This window comes from Meleagris gallopavo, chromosome 4 (assembly GCF_905368555.1).
Source record: "Meleagris gallopavo chromosome 4, MGAL_WU_HG_1.1, whole genome shotgun sequence".
NCBI classification, from domain to species: Eukaryota; Metazoa; Chordata; class Aves; order Galliformes; family Phasianidae; genus Meleagris; species Meleagris gallopavo.
In genome coordinates, this window is record NC_139407.1 from 49,753,828 (window position 1) to 49,771,942 (window position 18,115).

The 18,115-nt window shown below is 39.4% G+C and overlaps 1 protein-coding gene and 1 long non-coding RNA gene across 5 annotated transcripts in view; one reads left to right on the forward strand and one right to left on the reverse strand.

The window, feature by feature from the left end:
* LOC104910796 (uncharacterized) overlaps positions 1-18,115 on the forward strand; it is a 79,864-nt gene that overhangs the window by 38,101 nt on the left and 23,648 nt on the right. The gene's annotated exons all lie outside the window — the stretch shown is intronic.
* NWD2 (NACHT and WD repeat domain containing 2) overlaps positions 1-18,115 on the reverse strand; it is a 51,082-nt gene that overhangs the window by 32,552 nt on the left and 415 nt on the right. The gene's annotated exons all lie outside the window — the stretch shown is intronic.

Consider the following 18,115-nt stretch of genomic DNA (forward strand, 5'->3'; position numbering starts at 1 on the left):
AATAAATTTATTTCAGAGACCTTGTATAGATAATAAATTCTATTGTCTCTCCAAATAAGATTAAGATATGTGATGGATTACATAGGTCTAGGTTGTGACCAGTGTTGAGTAAGTTAAGACACAAATGGATGACACTGTTGCTAAGTTATTTGCAAAAGTAAAGCACAACTGTTGTTAAAATCACTAGGTCCAAGGGCCATATAATGGAAAAAAAACAAAAAACAAAAAACAAAACAATGTTAACTTATGAATGATGGAGAACATCTACTGCACTTAAGTTAACATTTGTATAACTGCACTGATACAAAATAATAAGTTAAATCTGCAGCGCAAAGCTTCCCTGCATCCAAACTGAATGCTACAAATAGGGCAGGTCTTCTGAGCTGCTTGAAGAGTAGCCCCACTTCCCCTCTTTACATTTCTCTCTTGGCAAGTTTTTTTTCTCCTTGGCACTGGAGAGGCTACACCAGGAATGCTGTGCATTCTGGACACCCAAATCAGGAGGATGAGAAAGAAATTGGAGAAGCTATTGAGATTGTCTACAAGTGTCTACTGAGGGATCTGACCTTGATTAGTCATGCAAAGTGGAAATAACCCTGCCTGGCCTACAACTACTTTAATGTAGTTCAGAGATAGTGGAACCAAGTATTACAGCTTGGGAAGTTCATGTGGGCATAAGGAGAAGCTTTTTTTCTGCAGGCAGGTGGTGCATCACTGCTGTCAGCTGCCCAGGAGTTTTAAAGTCTCAACTGGACAAGCCTACTGTTGGCCAAGTTAATGTTGGCAGCACGTCCAGAGCTCTGATGGCCTCCTGAGTTCCTCTTGCAATCAGCAATCTAGTCTCTCAGAAGAACCCATAGGTCTGACTTCATCATACAGTGTACACTGCTTGGGAAGATTTCTGCTACTGGCTGTACCAGAACAAGCAAAACTATAGAGTAAAATACCTGGTGCTAAGGATTGTGCATGTTTAGGGACATTTTACCCCTCACTGAGTTGAATCCTCACAATTACTTGGAGTGCATCAGATTCTAGAGTTTGCTTCACTTGACATATTTCACATATTTTTTTCTTCCTCTAACAGCCACTGAGGCCCACTGATCAACCATTGATACAAGACAATAGATTCTAATTTCCCCAGGCAGATCTTCCAAAACTGTGTTGTATCAAAACAATTAGGAACACATTTTCTTAAAAACCAACTTACTACTCTGCTACCGAGCTAAAACAAAGTGATTCTTGTCTCTGTATAAACTGAAATTAGTCACAACTATACTTTCATTAGTAAGGAAGCACCAATTCACAGGTATGATATGCTCTTACTTAAATGATCAGCATGACAGCAGATAGATCTTACTAGGGAACTAAAATAGGCTGAGATGCAGGAAAAGAAAAGACTACTGAGAAAAGGCAAAAATTAAAAGTGAACATTATTGGACGATAGATGGGAAATACATTGCCTGAGGTGTACAGCAGACAAGATCACATTCTGCTGCTTTCCAGCTGTGCCCACAGGACACCCTGCAGAACCCCACTGACTCCACTTTCAGGATGTGGGATTGCTCCCTGTGGCATTACTTGTAGAGGCTTGCTCAGAAATGAAACAACACATTGCAAGAGCAGTGTGACATTTCTAATACCTTATAGAACAATCAGAAAGAGACAAAACATTCCTTCAACTAGAATTGTATTCTAGGCAAGGGACTCAGAATACCCATCCTGCATTTTTATTCCTACCTCCAAATTCAATGGAATGTGATTATCTTATTGAAGTTTGAATCTGTTGACTACATTAATGAAATCGAAGAATTCCTGTATTCATCATAATTTGTGAAAATTTAATGAAACAGAATTGCATCTAGTTGAGATGAACTACAGTAATTAGTATGGATGGCAGATAAGCTGCTTTAATTAAATAAAATCTAATCTGATTTACACTGACAGCAAAACTGTGAAGCTGGCAGTTCCCAACAAGGATGTCACAGAGTCAAATTCCGCCTTCCAGGATGCTGCAGCAGATGAACAGATTAGCTGCATGACATTCTGCTAGCAGACAGCATGAGCTGTGAGACAAGCTTTATGCACCTTCTAATTCTGATACCCTGAAATCCAAATGATAGTCCACAATAAACCATAGGAATTCTGCATTTGCAAAAATGTAAGACAAGATTAAAAAACAAATAAACACCCCTAAGCCCATCTCCAATGTTTAAATCAAATAAAAAATCACATTATCTTGAGTGAGACAGTATCTTGGAGAACCCAAACCTTTCCTACAAGCTCTTGCTGACTGCTGCCCCATGAACCAACCTCCGAGCCACACCGTCCTGCCCAGCCCTACACCTTGCCCCAGTGCAGCCTTAACCTTTTGTTTGCCTTTGTAGTTACAAATCCATCTTTTATTTTTCTTGACAACTTTTAGGCAGAAGACAGGCTCTTCCTGACTTGCCACATAGGCAGTGAGTGAAATACCTTGGCTGGCTCCAGCAGGCTCAGGCCTACTGGAAACCCTCAGAAACCAGTCACTTGGACAAGGCATGCTGCCAGAGTCCTCCCAGCCCCCAGCTCTTGCTGCATTCCCAGCACAAATCTGAGGACAGAACTGAATTAGCACGCACAATTTTTACAGCCTCTCTGCCAAATAGTAGGCAATCACTGTTTAAGCACGACTGTGTGTGCGAGGTGTGATTTCTGAAGGCTTGTAGCTCAGTCAAATCACTGCCAGTTTTCATTAGAGTACTCCAGGGTGCTGCTACTCACTGTGAACTATTTCCATGCCAAAGTTTGACCTTCAAGCTCAAGCTGTTTTCCTATTAAACTCGCTTTCCCTATTTTCAGCAAGGAAAGTACATATTATATTCTCATGTTAGTAAATAGATGATGAGCATGTACAAACAGTCATCAAACATTAATCTCTGGGATAAAACATGTCATGGGAAACAGCTGAGTTGAACATTTCAAAACCTACATGCAAACAAACAGAAAGAGTGAACGTTGAAACCCTGTGGAAATTGTGCTTTTCCAGTTACTCTGCTCTCAGCCTGCATGCTACCCAACCTCTGCCCTCACTGGTGGCTGCAGTAGTGGAGTCATTCCCCAGCAATGGAAATGCTGCTTCAAAGCACGGGCTGCATTCACACCATGACTTTTATTCAATTAAGACTTGACACAGCTCCATGAGAAGGCTGCTGAGCACCATCTCGTTATTGTGTGTTTGCATGGCATTGTTTCACCTCCAGTCACCCAGGGAAGAGCTGCTCTCTCCCTGCGTACTCAGAAGCTCTCGTGTCATTTCTCTCTGCTCCATGTCTCAGCATGTCACAGTGTGTTGGTACAGAAGAAGATTAGCAGCGGTCCTGGCCTCACATCTTTCATGGCCTGCTTCTTTGTCAGCTTTGTAGTATAATGCCCACAAATAGGTTTACTTTAACACAATTTGTGTGCATTCGTGGAAATCTAAGACCCTGAATGAGCAGTGGACAGATTAAACTAGTTTTGAGTGCATATCCATTAAGAGATCTACCTATTTGCTTCCCTTAAGTATCCTAAATGCTTATATTTGCCATGTTGATAGGATGGATTTTTGCCATGGGAACTTTTAAATGCATTACAGTACTAAAAATGCCAATACTGTATAACCTTTGTCTATTGGCTGCAGTGAATATCCACAAATTATCTAAAGATACTATGCAAATAAGGTTAAAAATTATCTACCAGCAATTGTAAGGAAGTGACTCCCAAACTTCTTAATGTTAGTATGCTCTTGTCACATACAACTATTCAACTGAATTATTCCTTTTACACTGCCTTTTTTTTTTTTTTTTTTACTAATACTGCATAATAGCATTGTGTATTACACCTTGTAAATTTAGTGTGTAACTAAAAGCTCCGAATATCAATGGTTAACAAATGTCTCTAAATATTGTGGAAACCTTGTCTCTGAAAATAATACCATAATACTGTCATTTGCATTTCTATAGTGCCTTTCATCTGAAAATCTCAGTGCATTCTGCAAACAATGATTTTGAATCATGTAGCTGCTACAGAGGTAAAAATGACTTGGGCTTTCCAGCATCCTGACTTCCTACAAATTAACTCTAAAAGCTGTTCGCATTTCCTTCCCTTGGGATTTCTATGGATGGAGAGTATTACAATATGCATTCCAAGCTACCCAGGGCTCTTTTTAGATAGACTACGAAGGGAAACAGACTGGTCTAGGTTATCTCTTTCAATGGCCCTTTCTCAAACAGCACTGCCAACCATCAGTTCTCTACCTTCAGGTCTTCAAAAAAAAAAGGGAAAAGAGCAACTTGGCACACTGAAGGTCTTAACCTAATAACCACAATGGACTGTAGCTCTCTGGGTTCTGACTAGAGAAACACTACAACACTACTGCAATGTGGCACACAGCTACTTGTCTCAACCCCAGGCTCCCAGTATGTGCAGAATATGTGTGTGACCACAGAGGGGCCCCAGCTTCTTCTCTGGCCACCAAGCATACTGTATAACAACACTGGTGGCACATCCCCTTCCTCAGCTGCCTTGATTCTTAAAAAATAAACAGAAATACAAAGCTGGTTGAGTATTTGAGACCAAAGGAAAGGCTACCCAGCTTAAAGTATTGAAAAATAACATTAAAATATCCAGTGATATTGAAGCGTGTCTCTCAATTGCAAAGAAATGACTGGATAAGATCACAAAATTGTGATCCACATCAGAACATTTGAACAAGCACTTTTTCCTAACAAAAAATATGACTACCTGAGACAGAATTCAAAGTGTAGGGCATAACTGGAAGCCTGGAACTCCTAGTTGCAGCAATTAGATCCTCTGTTATAGCCCCAAATCAAATGTCTCATTTAACTGAGATGTAATTTTAAATATATTTATTTGAAGTGTTTCCTACTTTCAGTTCTGTAAGATGACAAATTAAAGACAAGATATATAGGACACATACTTCATATTAATTTTTTTAAAATACAGTTTTTAATAGTTGGCCACATTTCATGGTGACATCTTACAAAACACCCAGCTCCTTGTTAATGTGGTCAACCACTGCCACCTATTGGCTTAACAATAACACCCTTCTGTCAATTTATATATGTTAGAAAATGAGGCAATTAGTAAAATCAAAGCAGTCGGAACTCATGTTACAATGTGGGAAATATCAGAATGGAACTGGAGTTACAGAAAGGAAAAGCTGTGTCCAAATACTAGAAGTATTTCAACAAAAATACTCATTATTCACACAGGATATTTTTCCCGATTTAAAACAAATGAAAGTTCTGATTTTGGGTATATTATGGCTTCACTGAAACAGATTTGGAGTCTGATCCATTGGCTAGTGAGGTTAATGGGAATGTCTGTTATTCCTGGAGGATCTTAAATGAAGTTCTACACTTGTGGCATGAATTGAAATCTAGCACCTGCTAATGTCTTGCTGACTTCCATGGAATTTATATTAAACCATTCAATCCTTAAAAAAATAGTAAATAAATACCACGTACTCAAGAAATTTGATGGGTATGGTATCAGTGAGAACTCAGAAGCAGAATTTTATCTTATAATGTGCCCTTATATCCGACCTCAAATAACACCCTGGGGACACAGCTGCCCTTCTATATTCTTCAGGAGAAAAAAGGAGGCTGCCCTGGAACTGTGCAAATGATTCCTAGTTTGTAGGTTGGGTGCCTTGCATCCCTTGGCTCTGCTGTATGGCAAATGGTGCAAACACAAATATATTTGCTTGCAGATGCCAATAAACAGTGGGAGCTTCAGCAGCACTGTGGCTTGAAGGTAGAATCTCTAAGGAAGGAGAACACAGCATTCTGCACACTTCACAAGGGGAAGAATTCAACAAAATCTAATTCTTTCATTTAATAATGCAAACTAGGAAAGATCTTGAAAACACGACAATTCACAAGCAATTACTGTCATACAATTAAATGACGTGACAGGAGAAACTGAAGACACAGCACATTTAGAGACACCAAAATTAAGTCGGAAAAATTCCTCTGCAGAGCACTAAAGCTTACTACAACCAAGCACTGGAAGCCTGCAAGGACTAGAATTTGCAACTATAATAAAAATTAATGTGAAAGAAATCTTCTGAAATCTAAAGGAGGAACTTCAAGTGAGCTGTGCAAAATTGCAGAGCAGAAAAAATGGATCAGCATAGTAACAAAAACATGCAAAAATCCTAATTCATTGTAACAGAAAAGGTGTGGAATTACCTAGAAAACAGAGAGAAAAAAAAAAAGCTGTCTAGTAGTGGAGACTGTACTGTACAAGTTGTGTGTATGGTGGAAGCTTCACAATTTATTTTTGACATCCTTAGAGCAGAGGGAAGACAGTTGGGACACTAACTGAAGCACATGAGGTCAGGACACAGTGGCAATCAATGCAATGTCAGATGCTGTAGACAGACTCCCACCAGGGCTGCAGCTCCAAGTACTGGGAGCAAACAAAGTAGTGCACTACAGGCTTGGAGAAGGCATGAGACAGAGGGGAGCCGTAAAAAAAACCAAGTGAAAGCAGGAGCCTCACCTGCTTCATGGCAGAGGCCGAAGCAGGCCCCTTAAACACACCTCATTTTTGAAGAAATTCTAATCACCGCCCTGCCTGATTTTGCACCTGGCAGCACCGAGAAGCCATAGCTAAGCTCAGCAAACCCTGCCAGCCTTTGGTAAAGTTGCATCTTTCTTCTCTAAACTTTAAGTTCTTCATCCACAAAGTTCTAAATCTGGAGAAAAAGAGATGTGGCTTGGGTCAAAACAGAACAGCTGAAATCGGGTAAAAACTGAAAAATGTGATTGTATAGGCTTAAAGAGAAACAGGTGCTGATGCTTACTACCAGGGAAGTAAGCATGCAACAATACAACAGAAGTTTTCTTTGCAACTATTTCTTCCTTAGTACTAACCAGGGAGAACTATTAAATAACATCTCAGCACAGTAAGAAACAGCACTTGGCTGCAGCAGAAACAGTTATCGAGGAAGAAACTAAAGGATGCTGCCTGCAAGGGAGAGCAGCTGCAAGAGGCACGAAGCCCAGAGCAATGGGACTGGCGGAGGGGGAAGCTAAGCAATGCACAGCAATGCTGTGTCTGAAAAGGAGAATCTGGCTGATTTCTCCTCCAGCTGGTTCTTATGCCCATGTGCAGTGCTGCTGGACAGCTGTGCAAGGAGTCAGGTGGCAAGGCCAGGTAGTCCCCTAATGGGCTCAATCTTAGGGATCGTGTAATGCCTGGGGGGAAGCAGTGAGTGACACACAGGAGGTACTTACTGCACCTCCTTTTTGCCTTCCCAGTCCTCATGATTCATCTACACGTTATTTTTCGTGAAGATTATATAAGATAGTTGGAAGGGCCATTTAAAATAATTTTTCAAATGCATCTGTTTTTATGATCCAAATATTTTCGTGATGACTTGATTTTACCATATTTTGTTTTTGCCATGCTTTTATTAATTATTTTTGTCTTGATAATCTCATTAATTTGATGATATATTAAGGTAACAGTAAATATGCAGTTAAAGAATCCTGAGGAGTTAGTAATTGAATATGTGTACCAATCACTTGCTACTCTTGAGAAACATATAATCAAAACAACTAAGTTCAGTTTCTCCTAGATCAGTACCTTTCACAAGTGCTATACAAAATAATAACAGTTGCAAAACATCCAGATCTGGCATACCACGTTAATTACTCAGTCACTGAGCAACAGACTGCCTTCCCAACCAGTTCTTTCAAGCCAAGTTTACAATCCTTCCCAACACTCTGCCTCTAGTTTGAAAATAATTATATTAAGTATTATTCTTACGGAGCAGAATGTGAAAGTACTCAAAGTTCTTTTTCACTATGTTCCTTTTTGTAGTAAGACAAGGGGACGTGAAGAAAGCATACAGGCAGCTTTATCTCAGTGCATATAAGCTGATGCATTCAATCCTTGCATTGCTGTGGGAATTTTGTGCTCCCACTTTGTTACTGCAACTGTCCTGCAACAGGAATGTCAGCAGCATATTCTGTGCACCATATAATGCAAATTCAGGTTTTCTATTAAGCCCCTTTGTATCAAAATGATGTGAGTATAAATGTTGTTTCCCATACAGAGAACAATCCCATTAAGTAACAATCTGTACAGAAGCATGTAGAAAGACAAATGAAGGCACTGTAATCCAAAAGTCCTTTGAAACACACAGGACAACTATTGCAAACAAACAAGTTTGGAAAGAAACCCAGCAGTTAACATTCAGATGCACACCAATCTATTAACACAGCATATTCTGACAGGGGAAATTTGATGGATGCTGTCCCATGAGCCACAATGACCTTTAAAGGAAGATAACGATCTTTTATGATGCTGTACTCTCAACAGCAGCATAGAAGGTGGTTGAAAGGATGGGCTCAGCTTCATTTCCATTTCTAGCACTGCCAGACACTATCAGTCTTTCTCACTGTCTGTGAAGGCATTTGTCTCTTGGTTGCAGAACAGACAAAAACGTGCACGAGTCTTTCTTTACCTTTTGAACATACAGACGATTAAACACAATTGAGCCCACGTTGGGGGATCTCATCTCTTTTATTTGAAATGATTTTGAATTTGCATAATGACTATGAGAAACTAACTGTGGTATTAATACTTGAATAATACACCAGCAATGCAAGCGCTCAATGGAATAATATTGTATTATACATGCTTGATCACAGAAAGAATAAAACAAAAAAAATATAATTAAAACAACTGGCATGTAAGGAGATTGGTTTTAGTTATGTTTTCTAAAGAACAGAAGAATATGTGATGACCTGTGTGTCTTTTACATGTGTATTCCATTGTCTTTTGAAATATATAACTCATTGATGGACATTAGACAGATCCAACAAAATGATACTAATCTCAAATACAATGAAGATCCTACATGAGAGCAGATCACCAGGTGAATAAAATAAATCCTGTAAATAACTCTCCTACTTCCAAGATAAATGAATTAGTCAAAGGAAAAGCTCTAACATGAGCTACTAGACACTTTATGAACACCTCTAGTGAGGGAAAACTTCATCCAAAACATGCTGTCCTTGCAGGACGTACATTCATGGTAAAAGAACCTTTACGGGAATTTACTTCTTCATTTTAGTTTAGTTAATTATCCAATTCAGTGAATTATCCAGCTTAGTTAATTATTCATAGTTTGCTCGGATGCACAGACCAGCTTCTTTACATGGTAAAAACCAGATTTGAGAAATCTATGAATAATGACATTCACTAGTGAAAATGAATGAAACTCACTCTAAGCAAGGAAATGCTTGGAGAATTTTTTTTATCTTTGGTAGTTTTAATTGACTAATGAGCCTATTTTGTGTCTGTACACTGCTGTAAGCACTACCAGGAGTGCTGTGCAAGGTCTGTGCAGCAGTACTCTGCATAGTCCATTTTCCTGTGTATTTTCTTAACCAGTGCAGAGAGAGTGGAGCTGTCACGATAAGTCAGACCATCTTCATTGAGGAATGGCACAGGTATATCTGAGCCTGCTGCAGGCTGCAGCATAGATCCAAAGGCCACAAGAGGTCCCTTCCAGCCCCTTCTCTTTGATTTACAAAACAATAAATAGCTGCCTGGCAAAAGAACTGCCTGAGGTCCCTTGGACCTCTGTTAGGGTACTGTGATCATATACCTGGTTTAAATGGCATGTCATTTAATTCAACTGCATTTCCTTTGTTCACCATAGATTACTTAGCTCTTTATAGTCCCATAGTGTATCTGACTTGTATTTCAGAGTAAATCATCATACAGATTTTGCTGATGTCTTAAGACAAATTAGGGGTCACATAAACAGGAATACAACAGCATTGTTCATCCCTTTAATCTAATCCATTAAAAATATATTATATTAAATAAATCAAAATCACTCCCAAATAAAAATGTGTTTTAATCATTTTCTTAGTATTTATTGGTAACTGAAAAGGAATCTGAGAAGGTGAAAGAAAGCCAACACTTACTGCTCACAGATCTCAGTGTCTGAGCTATTGAAAATATTATAACGTGGAAAATGAAGAAGAAAAACAGGTGTTTTCTTGAAAAAATAAAATAGTCTAGCCTGAACAGTATAGACCATTCCACAGGAATATAGCCATCATGATTATTAAGCAAGAACATGTTTAACCGCTGTTTTCTAGAATTCTTGAGACTTTTTTTGAAACTGTAGTAGATAAGAAAACATAAAAAGATGAAGTCTTCATTCTAAGGAAAGCACTTATAAGGCATTTCCTCATTTATCTCTTAGTTAGGCTGTTTTCGTAATCCCATGGAAATAAGAACATTCAAATAACTCAGTCTTCACAATTTATCTTGCTTTCCATATAAAGATAGACAACAATGGACGATGTACAGCAATGCTTTTGGAAAAAAGTACTCTTCTGGGGAGATTTGCTTTTAGGTGTGCCTGTTCCACTGATATTTCCACTTTGATATTTTTAGATCTTTTTGGCTGAATATTGAATATGCAGTCATGTTCATACAAAATTCCCACTGACATGAGTGGGATTAGCCATTTCTGTGAGCAATAGTCTGATTCAAAAGTTTCCATCTTTCAGAGGCTGTTGCAAACACCAAGACTAGTGACTGATTAGTGAAGCAATTAGACAAATTCCTGGAAGCAAAGGATCTCACGGATTCTTGAACACAAAGATGTAATGTTTGTCATTTTGTCCTTGTTGTGATCTCATTTTCTTTTGTCATACATCTGAAACTGTCAGGAAGAATACTGGGCTCCTTTGGGCTAACTCACTATGTCAGGTCTTATTGTGTTTGCCTCTTGTTCATGTTAGAGTAGCTCAAATGCATAACTCTACAAATATGCATAACCCCTCTCATCTAAAAGTATTAAATCCTCATGGTTATTTGATGGCTCTCAATCTTAAAAGTAATTTTAATTTAATTAAATTCAGTCCGAGAGATCAGCCATACAGTGTCAGGGCTTCTGTTATAAAGTGCCTATGTTGCATGGTCAGGCATCAATCTTGGACAAGACGAATAAGCAATACTTACTAATAGATAACACATATTGAAACCACCATACTAAAAAGAGTTTTTGAAGGATTTGTGCAAGCCATTTATTTTGCCATTGATTTTTAAATTTGTGCTTCCATGCGACTCTGAATTTCAAGTCTGTATTTTCATAAAACGCATGCGGCAGCTTCTAGGAAATGCAGGTGCTTTGTAATGACACAAACACACCAAAGGATCCAGCCTTCAATGCCTGTCCAATAGGGAGCACTACAGTGGGGAGCTACAACTAAGAGTCATCCGTTCTCATTTCATCTTAATGTTTTGTAAAGTGTCACCCATTATAGTCTCTATATAATAATTTTACAAATAACATGGCTCTGCAATGGCCATGTGTCTCAATTCCTGGTTCAGTAAAGGTAACAGAGAGCTGGAGGACAAAGCTGGAGATTTACATTGCATAGGTGAGCTTACAAAGGTACCCGACTGCTCATACAGTGAGATGGACTCCATTAAGAAACATTTTGACTGTTAACCCTACCACAGGTATATATCACTATACTGAACACTGCAGCTGTGCTACCCCAAGCAAACACTAGAAGCAGGTTGTACAACCCCATTTTCCAGACCCTGGCAACTTGAAATCTCATCTCTTCAGCTATTTGATCGGTCCCAGTGGCTGATACATAGCAACAGCATGGCTCTGGATTAAGTCAGTGTGGAAATCCTGCCATGTCCTAATCTTTCCTGCTTGATAGATCTAGTCTGCAAAGATGACTTTTTCTCAAGATCTGGATCTCAAAAAGAATGACTGCAGTTGGTTAAGCATGTCTGTACAGAAGTGTCTTACTTCTGGAAATGGGCCTTAGGAGATGGATGCTCATAGAGGAATTTCAAGAGCAGGTCAAAGATAGATGTGTCTGGGGCAATGAGATATCCCAAGAGACCATACAGTACATCTCAGTGCTCAGACAGCAGCACGTGCATAAACCCAGCTCATGGTCCCCCCATGTTACCTTGCCAAGCTCCCAGCTAGTGACATGTTAGCCTTACTCCTCTCTTTTGGCTAAAAGTTTTGGATGTAAGAGCTTTTGTTTGGGGTTTATAATAAAAGCAGTATAATAATAAATAAATAAAGCAGCTGCCCTGAAATATGCCGCCTATATTTAAAGCCACCAGATTTTTCTGTACTCCTTACGCATGTCTATCTGTGACTGTATCTACCACCTTCAGTATATTAAACTCTTAAATTACTGGTAGCTAAATATTATTAATATATTATCACAGAATCACAAAATCACAGAACTGTACGAGTTGGAATGGACCTCTAGAGATCATTGAGTCCAACCTCCTTGCAAAGCAGGCCCCCTACAGAAAACTGCACAGGTAGGTGTCCAGTCTTGAATATCTCCAGAGAAAGAGAATCTACAATCCCCCTGGGCAGCCTGCTCCAGCGCTCTGTCATCCTTATCATGAAGAAGTTCCTCTGTGTATTGGTGTGGAACTTCCTATGTTCCAGTTTATGGCCATTTTCCCTTGTCCTGTCCCCACAGACTGCTGAAAAGAGGTTGGCTAATGTCCCTTTAACAATTTGACACTCAAGATCTTTATAAACATTAATAAGATCACATCTGAGTCTTCTTTTTTCAAGGCTGAACAGACCCAAATTAATCAGCCTTTCCTCGTAAGAGAGATGCTCTTAGCCCTTTACCATCTTTGTGGCCCTCTGCTGGACTCTCTCCAGAAGATCCCTGACTTTTTTGTATTGGGGAGCCCAGAACTGGACACAGTTAGTCCAGGTGAGGCCTGATCAGGGCAGAGTAGGGAGGGAGGATCACCTCCTCTGACCTGCTGGCCATGCTCCTTTCCATGCACCCCAAGATCCCATTGGCCTTCTTGGCCACCAGGGCACACTGCTGGCTCATTATTGCTGCAGCCTGAAAGGATATACTATCACAAAATACTCTTTCAGCAAATGAAAAATTCAAATAAATTTGAAAAACCTCCTGTCATATCTTCAACTGGAAGTGTAGAACTGGGGAAGGCACCGTGATGTAGCCTCCACATCCCTAACTCTTTTACAAGTTTACTTCTGGATAAAATCTAAACCCTCCCTGTAATGCTCTTGCTTCTACAATAGCATTTAACAAAACCTAGGCCGATCTTCAGTGATGTTAGAACTACAGCTTTGGGTGTTGTCTTTGGTACATACATACTCAGTTCTCACAAGAAGTTCTAGCAGCAAGTTTGAAAACTATCTATACTACTTAGAAAGAAAATGACTGGGTTTCTCATAATTCTACTTATATCCAAAGATGAAAAAAAACCAACAAACTAAATAGCTTGCTGTTTTTCTAAAACAAACGAAAGAAAAAATGCAGAACAACTCCTTTGATCTCAGTTTTGCTCTCCAAATGCAGATCATACCTGGTGAGTGTGTGAATGAACATTTTTGTGTATGAATTAAGCAAAAGTTCTCAGTGTTTTGCCTTGCACATTTGGTATATTTGGAGCAAATCCTCAGCCCACTCCTCGAGCTACATAAGCCAATAATTCACAAAAAAAACAGGGGGATGTGAAAAACAGTTCTTTTCATACAGTTTATCAAGTTTAACTAACTAGCAGAAACTTGAATCCAACTCATTCTCCATCCTAGCCCCAAACGGCTGTTTGAGGATCTGCTCAGTTAAAATTGTCTACTTCTGATTCAGATCTACCTGCCTTGGCCACAAAAAAAAAAAAAAAAAAAAAAAAAAAAAAGGAAAAGAAAAAAAAAAAAGAAAAAAAAAGTTACAGTTCTACAACCACAGGGAGTCAGATCTCACTTTCTGTTCAACTATGCTTACAACAAAGGTGGTTCTGTGGCACAGGAAGAAAGAAAAGTTGGCATAGAGGCTGAAACACTGAAAATAGCAAGCTGTGTTCCAAGCTTAATGGACTGTAGGCATCTCTGACCTTTGGGCCTCTTGAAGTAAAACACCAAATCAAGGCCCCCAGCAAGACCAGATGCTTGAACCATGCTGAGTTACTCAATTTTGTCTCTAACTTTTGAAGGCTTTTTTTCTCAAGTATAGCTTGGTTTGTAGCTCTCAAACACCACAGTGATGTGTGTCACGTAAATCCATAAATAGGTACAAAGTTAGGTAACCAGAACTAACACTTAGCATGAAAAAAGTCCTGGACTTATTTGTCTCCACATCTCCGCAACACCTCCCTTGCAATTTTATACACTTGAACATCTGTGTTTTTCTTTAGCTCAGGCTTAAATTCCACCCAGATTATATAAAATTGTCATTATAAAAAGACCTTCGTGCAAGAAATCCGAGGAGGGACGCCATATGATATTTTTGGGTTGGACAAAATGGACCATCATTAGTGAAGTATTATTCTGACTTTTGAGTGTTAACATTAACATTGACTGAGTTGTATTTTTCTTAAGCAAAACAAGACTTGAGGTAAAAATAGTATCATATACTTGGAATATGCAAAGAATCAAAGTTATACCTTTTTCTTATCACATAGGGCAATTAGACTGCAACTAAAGCAATCACAGTTCTTAATCTGTTATGAGTTAAGCAACCTCATGTTCAGTAGCAGTGAATACAATGCAAACATTTTAGATTTTCTTTCATATATACATCAACACACAAAAATACATGGAATTCCTGCAAAGCAGCCTGTAACAATAGGTTCAAAAAATAATATAAATAAAAATTCCTAAGACTCATTTCTGCAATCCTTAATTACAGAAATAATCCTTGTCTAATCAAATTAGCTGTGGGTGAGAATTTTGCCTTGTGTGTCACAAGAAAGTACGTAAAGTGGACACAAAACATTCGTGTCTTTTCCAATGGAGTGTTTTTCATATTAATACAATATTCTGGACTAAGTATGTCAATGGAAAATAAGCTAAGTTGAACCACTATGTAATAACTCAAGAAAACTCAAGCTCACTCAACAGTGTAACATGAGGAAATATCACTAAGGAGGATCCTCTAAGTCTACCTTTTATTAGAATATGATCTTAATTTTAAATTCCTACATGTATACAAAGGATTTGATAGTTAAGATTATTAATCGTGCAAAAACTAGTATTAGCTTTTTAATAAGTAGTTGAATTTCAATGGCCTTGTGAAAGATTATAACAAATGACCATCCAAAACAAAAAATATACAGTTAATTATTACTTGTTAATGGGGAATCTGTTTTTGAGAGAAAGCAACAAAGATCAGTAGGCATTTGAATTACCAAAGCCTTTACACAAGTAAGTAGGCAAAAATTCAAAGTGCGTGATTTCTTGGATCCTGGGATACTTTCAGAATCCAAAAGAGCTGAAGCAATTTACTATTATCCTTCCAACTTTATAATTAATTTTAATTTTTGAATTTTTAAATGGCCATTGGAAGTATACAGCTATGAAGTGCACGTCCTTTCTGTACTAAAAAGGGCTTTTAAAACCAAGTTTTTTCATGATTTCAGCACAGTTGCTTCTGTTGATATAGCAGAAATGTTTTGAAAAATCAGAAACAAAAATACTGTGCTGGAACTTAGGAAGTAGTCAGAGGTGCTGCACAGACAAGAGTCGGCTGAGATGATGGCTGGAGAAGCAAGCATCCCTGCCCTGTGAAGTGCTGGATGCTGGTTCAGCCTAATTCCTTCAGGTCAGAGTGGCTCACACCCTCTGTCAGGACACACTCAGATGCTATGTGAAGTATGATCAGTCAGTCTTCAGTGGAACAGCCGAACAGCCTGTGTGTAGGAGCTGGCTTTGCACACATCCCTCTTCAATGCCTTCATTTGTCCCTGCTGCATGACACGAAAAGCACCTTCTCAATCATTTTCCAAATCCCTAACTCCAGTTAAGCAATTATTTTCAGCCAGGACTTTTATCACATTGTATCACCACATAATTTGCTGAATGAAATAGCAAACTTTGCAATTCAAATAATTTTCTGCTTAAAAGTAATTACTGGAATGATCCAAATCCATGCAATGTTGATGTCACTGCTCAGTATAGTGGGGCTGTATGGAATTTTGTACCTGTTGTATGCTTGTAAATGAGCTTTGTGTTATTGGCAGGGATCTATACAGGCACTACTGAGTCACAAACTGACGTTAGCTGATTGCTATTGCAGTCCACAGATTCCTACAGGAAAGAGCAGAAGCAGTTCTTAGAATCAGGCCTCCCTTATCACACGGAAGCAAGCAAAATTCCCTGAGACGAATGATGAATGGTTGAAGGAAAAATCTGCAACCTCTCTTAACCAAAATATGGATATAATTTAAAATATGCCTGGTTGCTTGGATCTACTGCAACAACAAACAAGACATATTTATGTTCAAATAATAAAGGAGCTTTAATGTTTCGAAAGATTTCATCATCTTCAGTGATTAATTAACACCAACCTGATGATGTTAACTGATAGATGAAAATACTGCTAGAGGAAAAAGCAGTTTCACTTAGCTACAAAATTAAATCCAGAAAGCAAGCGACTGTAAAACAACACAGTTCTGTTCCTGTTACTCATGCTCACTGTTGCTGCTTAAGTGTTCTTTTTAGGGATTTTTGTTCAGGAAATTTTACAAATAACCATTTTTCCTATCTATGTAATACACATAAATTTAAGTCCTAATACAGTATGCCCTTAAAAAAAAAAAAAAAGACATATCAAGCCCTGATTTTCCCCGCTTTCCACATATCATCAAATTGCTGCAATTCAAGAGGACTATGTTAAGTCTGTGCCTACGAGGTTGCAACGAGGGGTTTCCTTGAGAGCTGCAGCAGCACCGCTCCCCAGGTCCTTGCTGAGCAATGGCCAGAGCAGTGGAGCAGTTTGGGGGGCTGCAGGACAGCACTGCAGCCAGGGCTGAAACATGCTGAATGCTTTGTTCAGTAGGAAGGGTTTCACCTTTTTTATTTTCCCCAGAATATTTGCATTTTGAACTCTTTGAGACTTTTTTTTTTCTTTTTTCTTTTTTTATTTTTTTTCAAATAGCACTTCTAAGGACTTTAGTAGATGATATCTAACTCCATTAAATACATTTTCTTGTTTATCAATAACCTTTTTGTAAGGTGACATGCAGTGAGCAATGCACTGTCAGTGCTACCATTGAGAGCCACGGCTGCTCCTGGTGAGTGGGAGCCTCTGAATGCTCACTGACCGGCTCACTTGTTCACCAAAAGCAGTAACTACTGAAATTCTTGTCATTTCTGAAAGCAGGAGCAAAGATGCAGATAACATTTTGCAAGTGAGAAATGTCGATCACTGTGGCCATGCCGTCCTACAAGGAAGCTAGCACAATTCTAAGGCAACCGAGTTGTATCCTTCCTCTTATAGTTTTGGGAAGGATGAAATTTTGGAATAACAATGCAAGGGTAAAATCCTGCAGATGTATGGCTTACGTCTCTCACTTTCAGCATGAGTTTAGTGGCTTTTTTTAGCTGAACAACCACATAGCCAGCACAGCAAGCTGCCCTACTGGTAAATGCCACTCACGTCAAACACGGAGGCATCGGTGCTCCCACAGCGGAGACAATGCTGGCAGAAAGCCATTCCCGATGAGTAACAAATCTACAGATTCATGCTAGTTTTCTTTCAGAGCCAACTAAGCATCTTTCTGGTTATCACTAACTGTATCTTTGCTTAGCTTGCACCAACCAGCATCCCGGTGCCATTTGTAAGGAATGGGGTCGCGGGAGCTGGGCACGGGGTAATCCCGGCAGCACCGTGCCCGCTATCGGCCTGTGGGCACCGCCGCCTGCATCACACAGCTGTTGGTGCCATGGCAATCGCACTTCGGAACCCGAACGGTTCTGCCTTCGCCGGCACGGCTTGCAGCTCTGGGGTGCCTGCATAGAGACAGCGCTGTTGGGTTTGGGAGGCGGTGGGGTGACAGAGCCGTGTGTGCTGTGGGTTCGTTTGCACAGGTGGGAAACGTCGAAGGTGTGAACATTCTTCAGTTATTACTAACTTGCATCGAGTGAGAATACGCTTCAAAACTTCTGTCTTGCGAGTGGGAACGGCACTCCCGACACACGCAAATCCCTCGCACGAAAGGGAAATTTTAACAAGGGCTTCGAAGCAGCGGGACGGCTAACTCATTCTGATACGGAGCG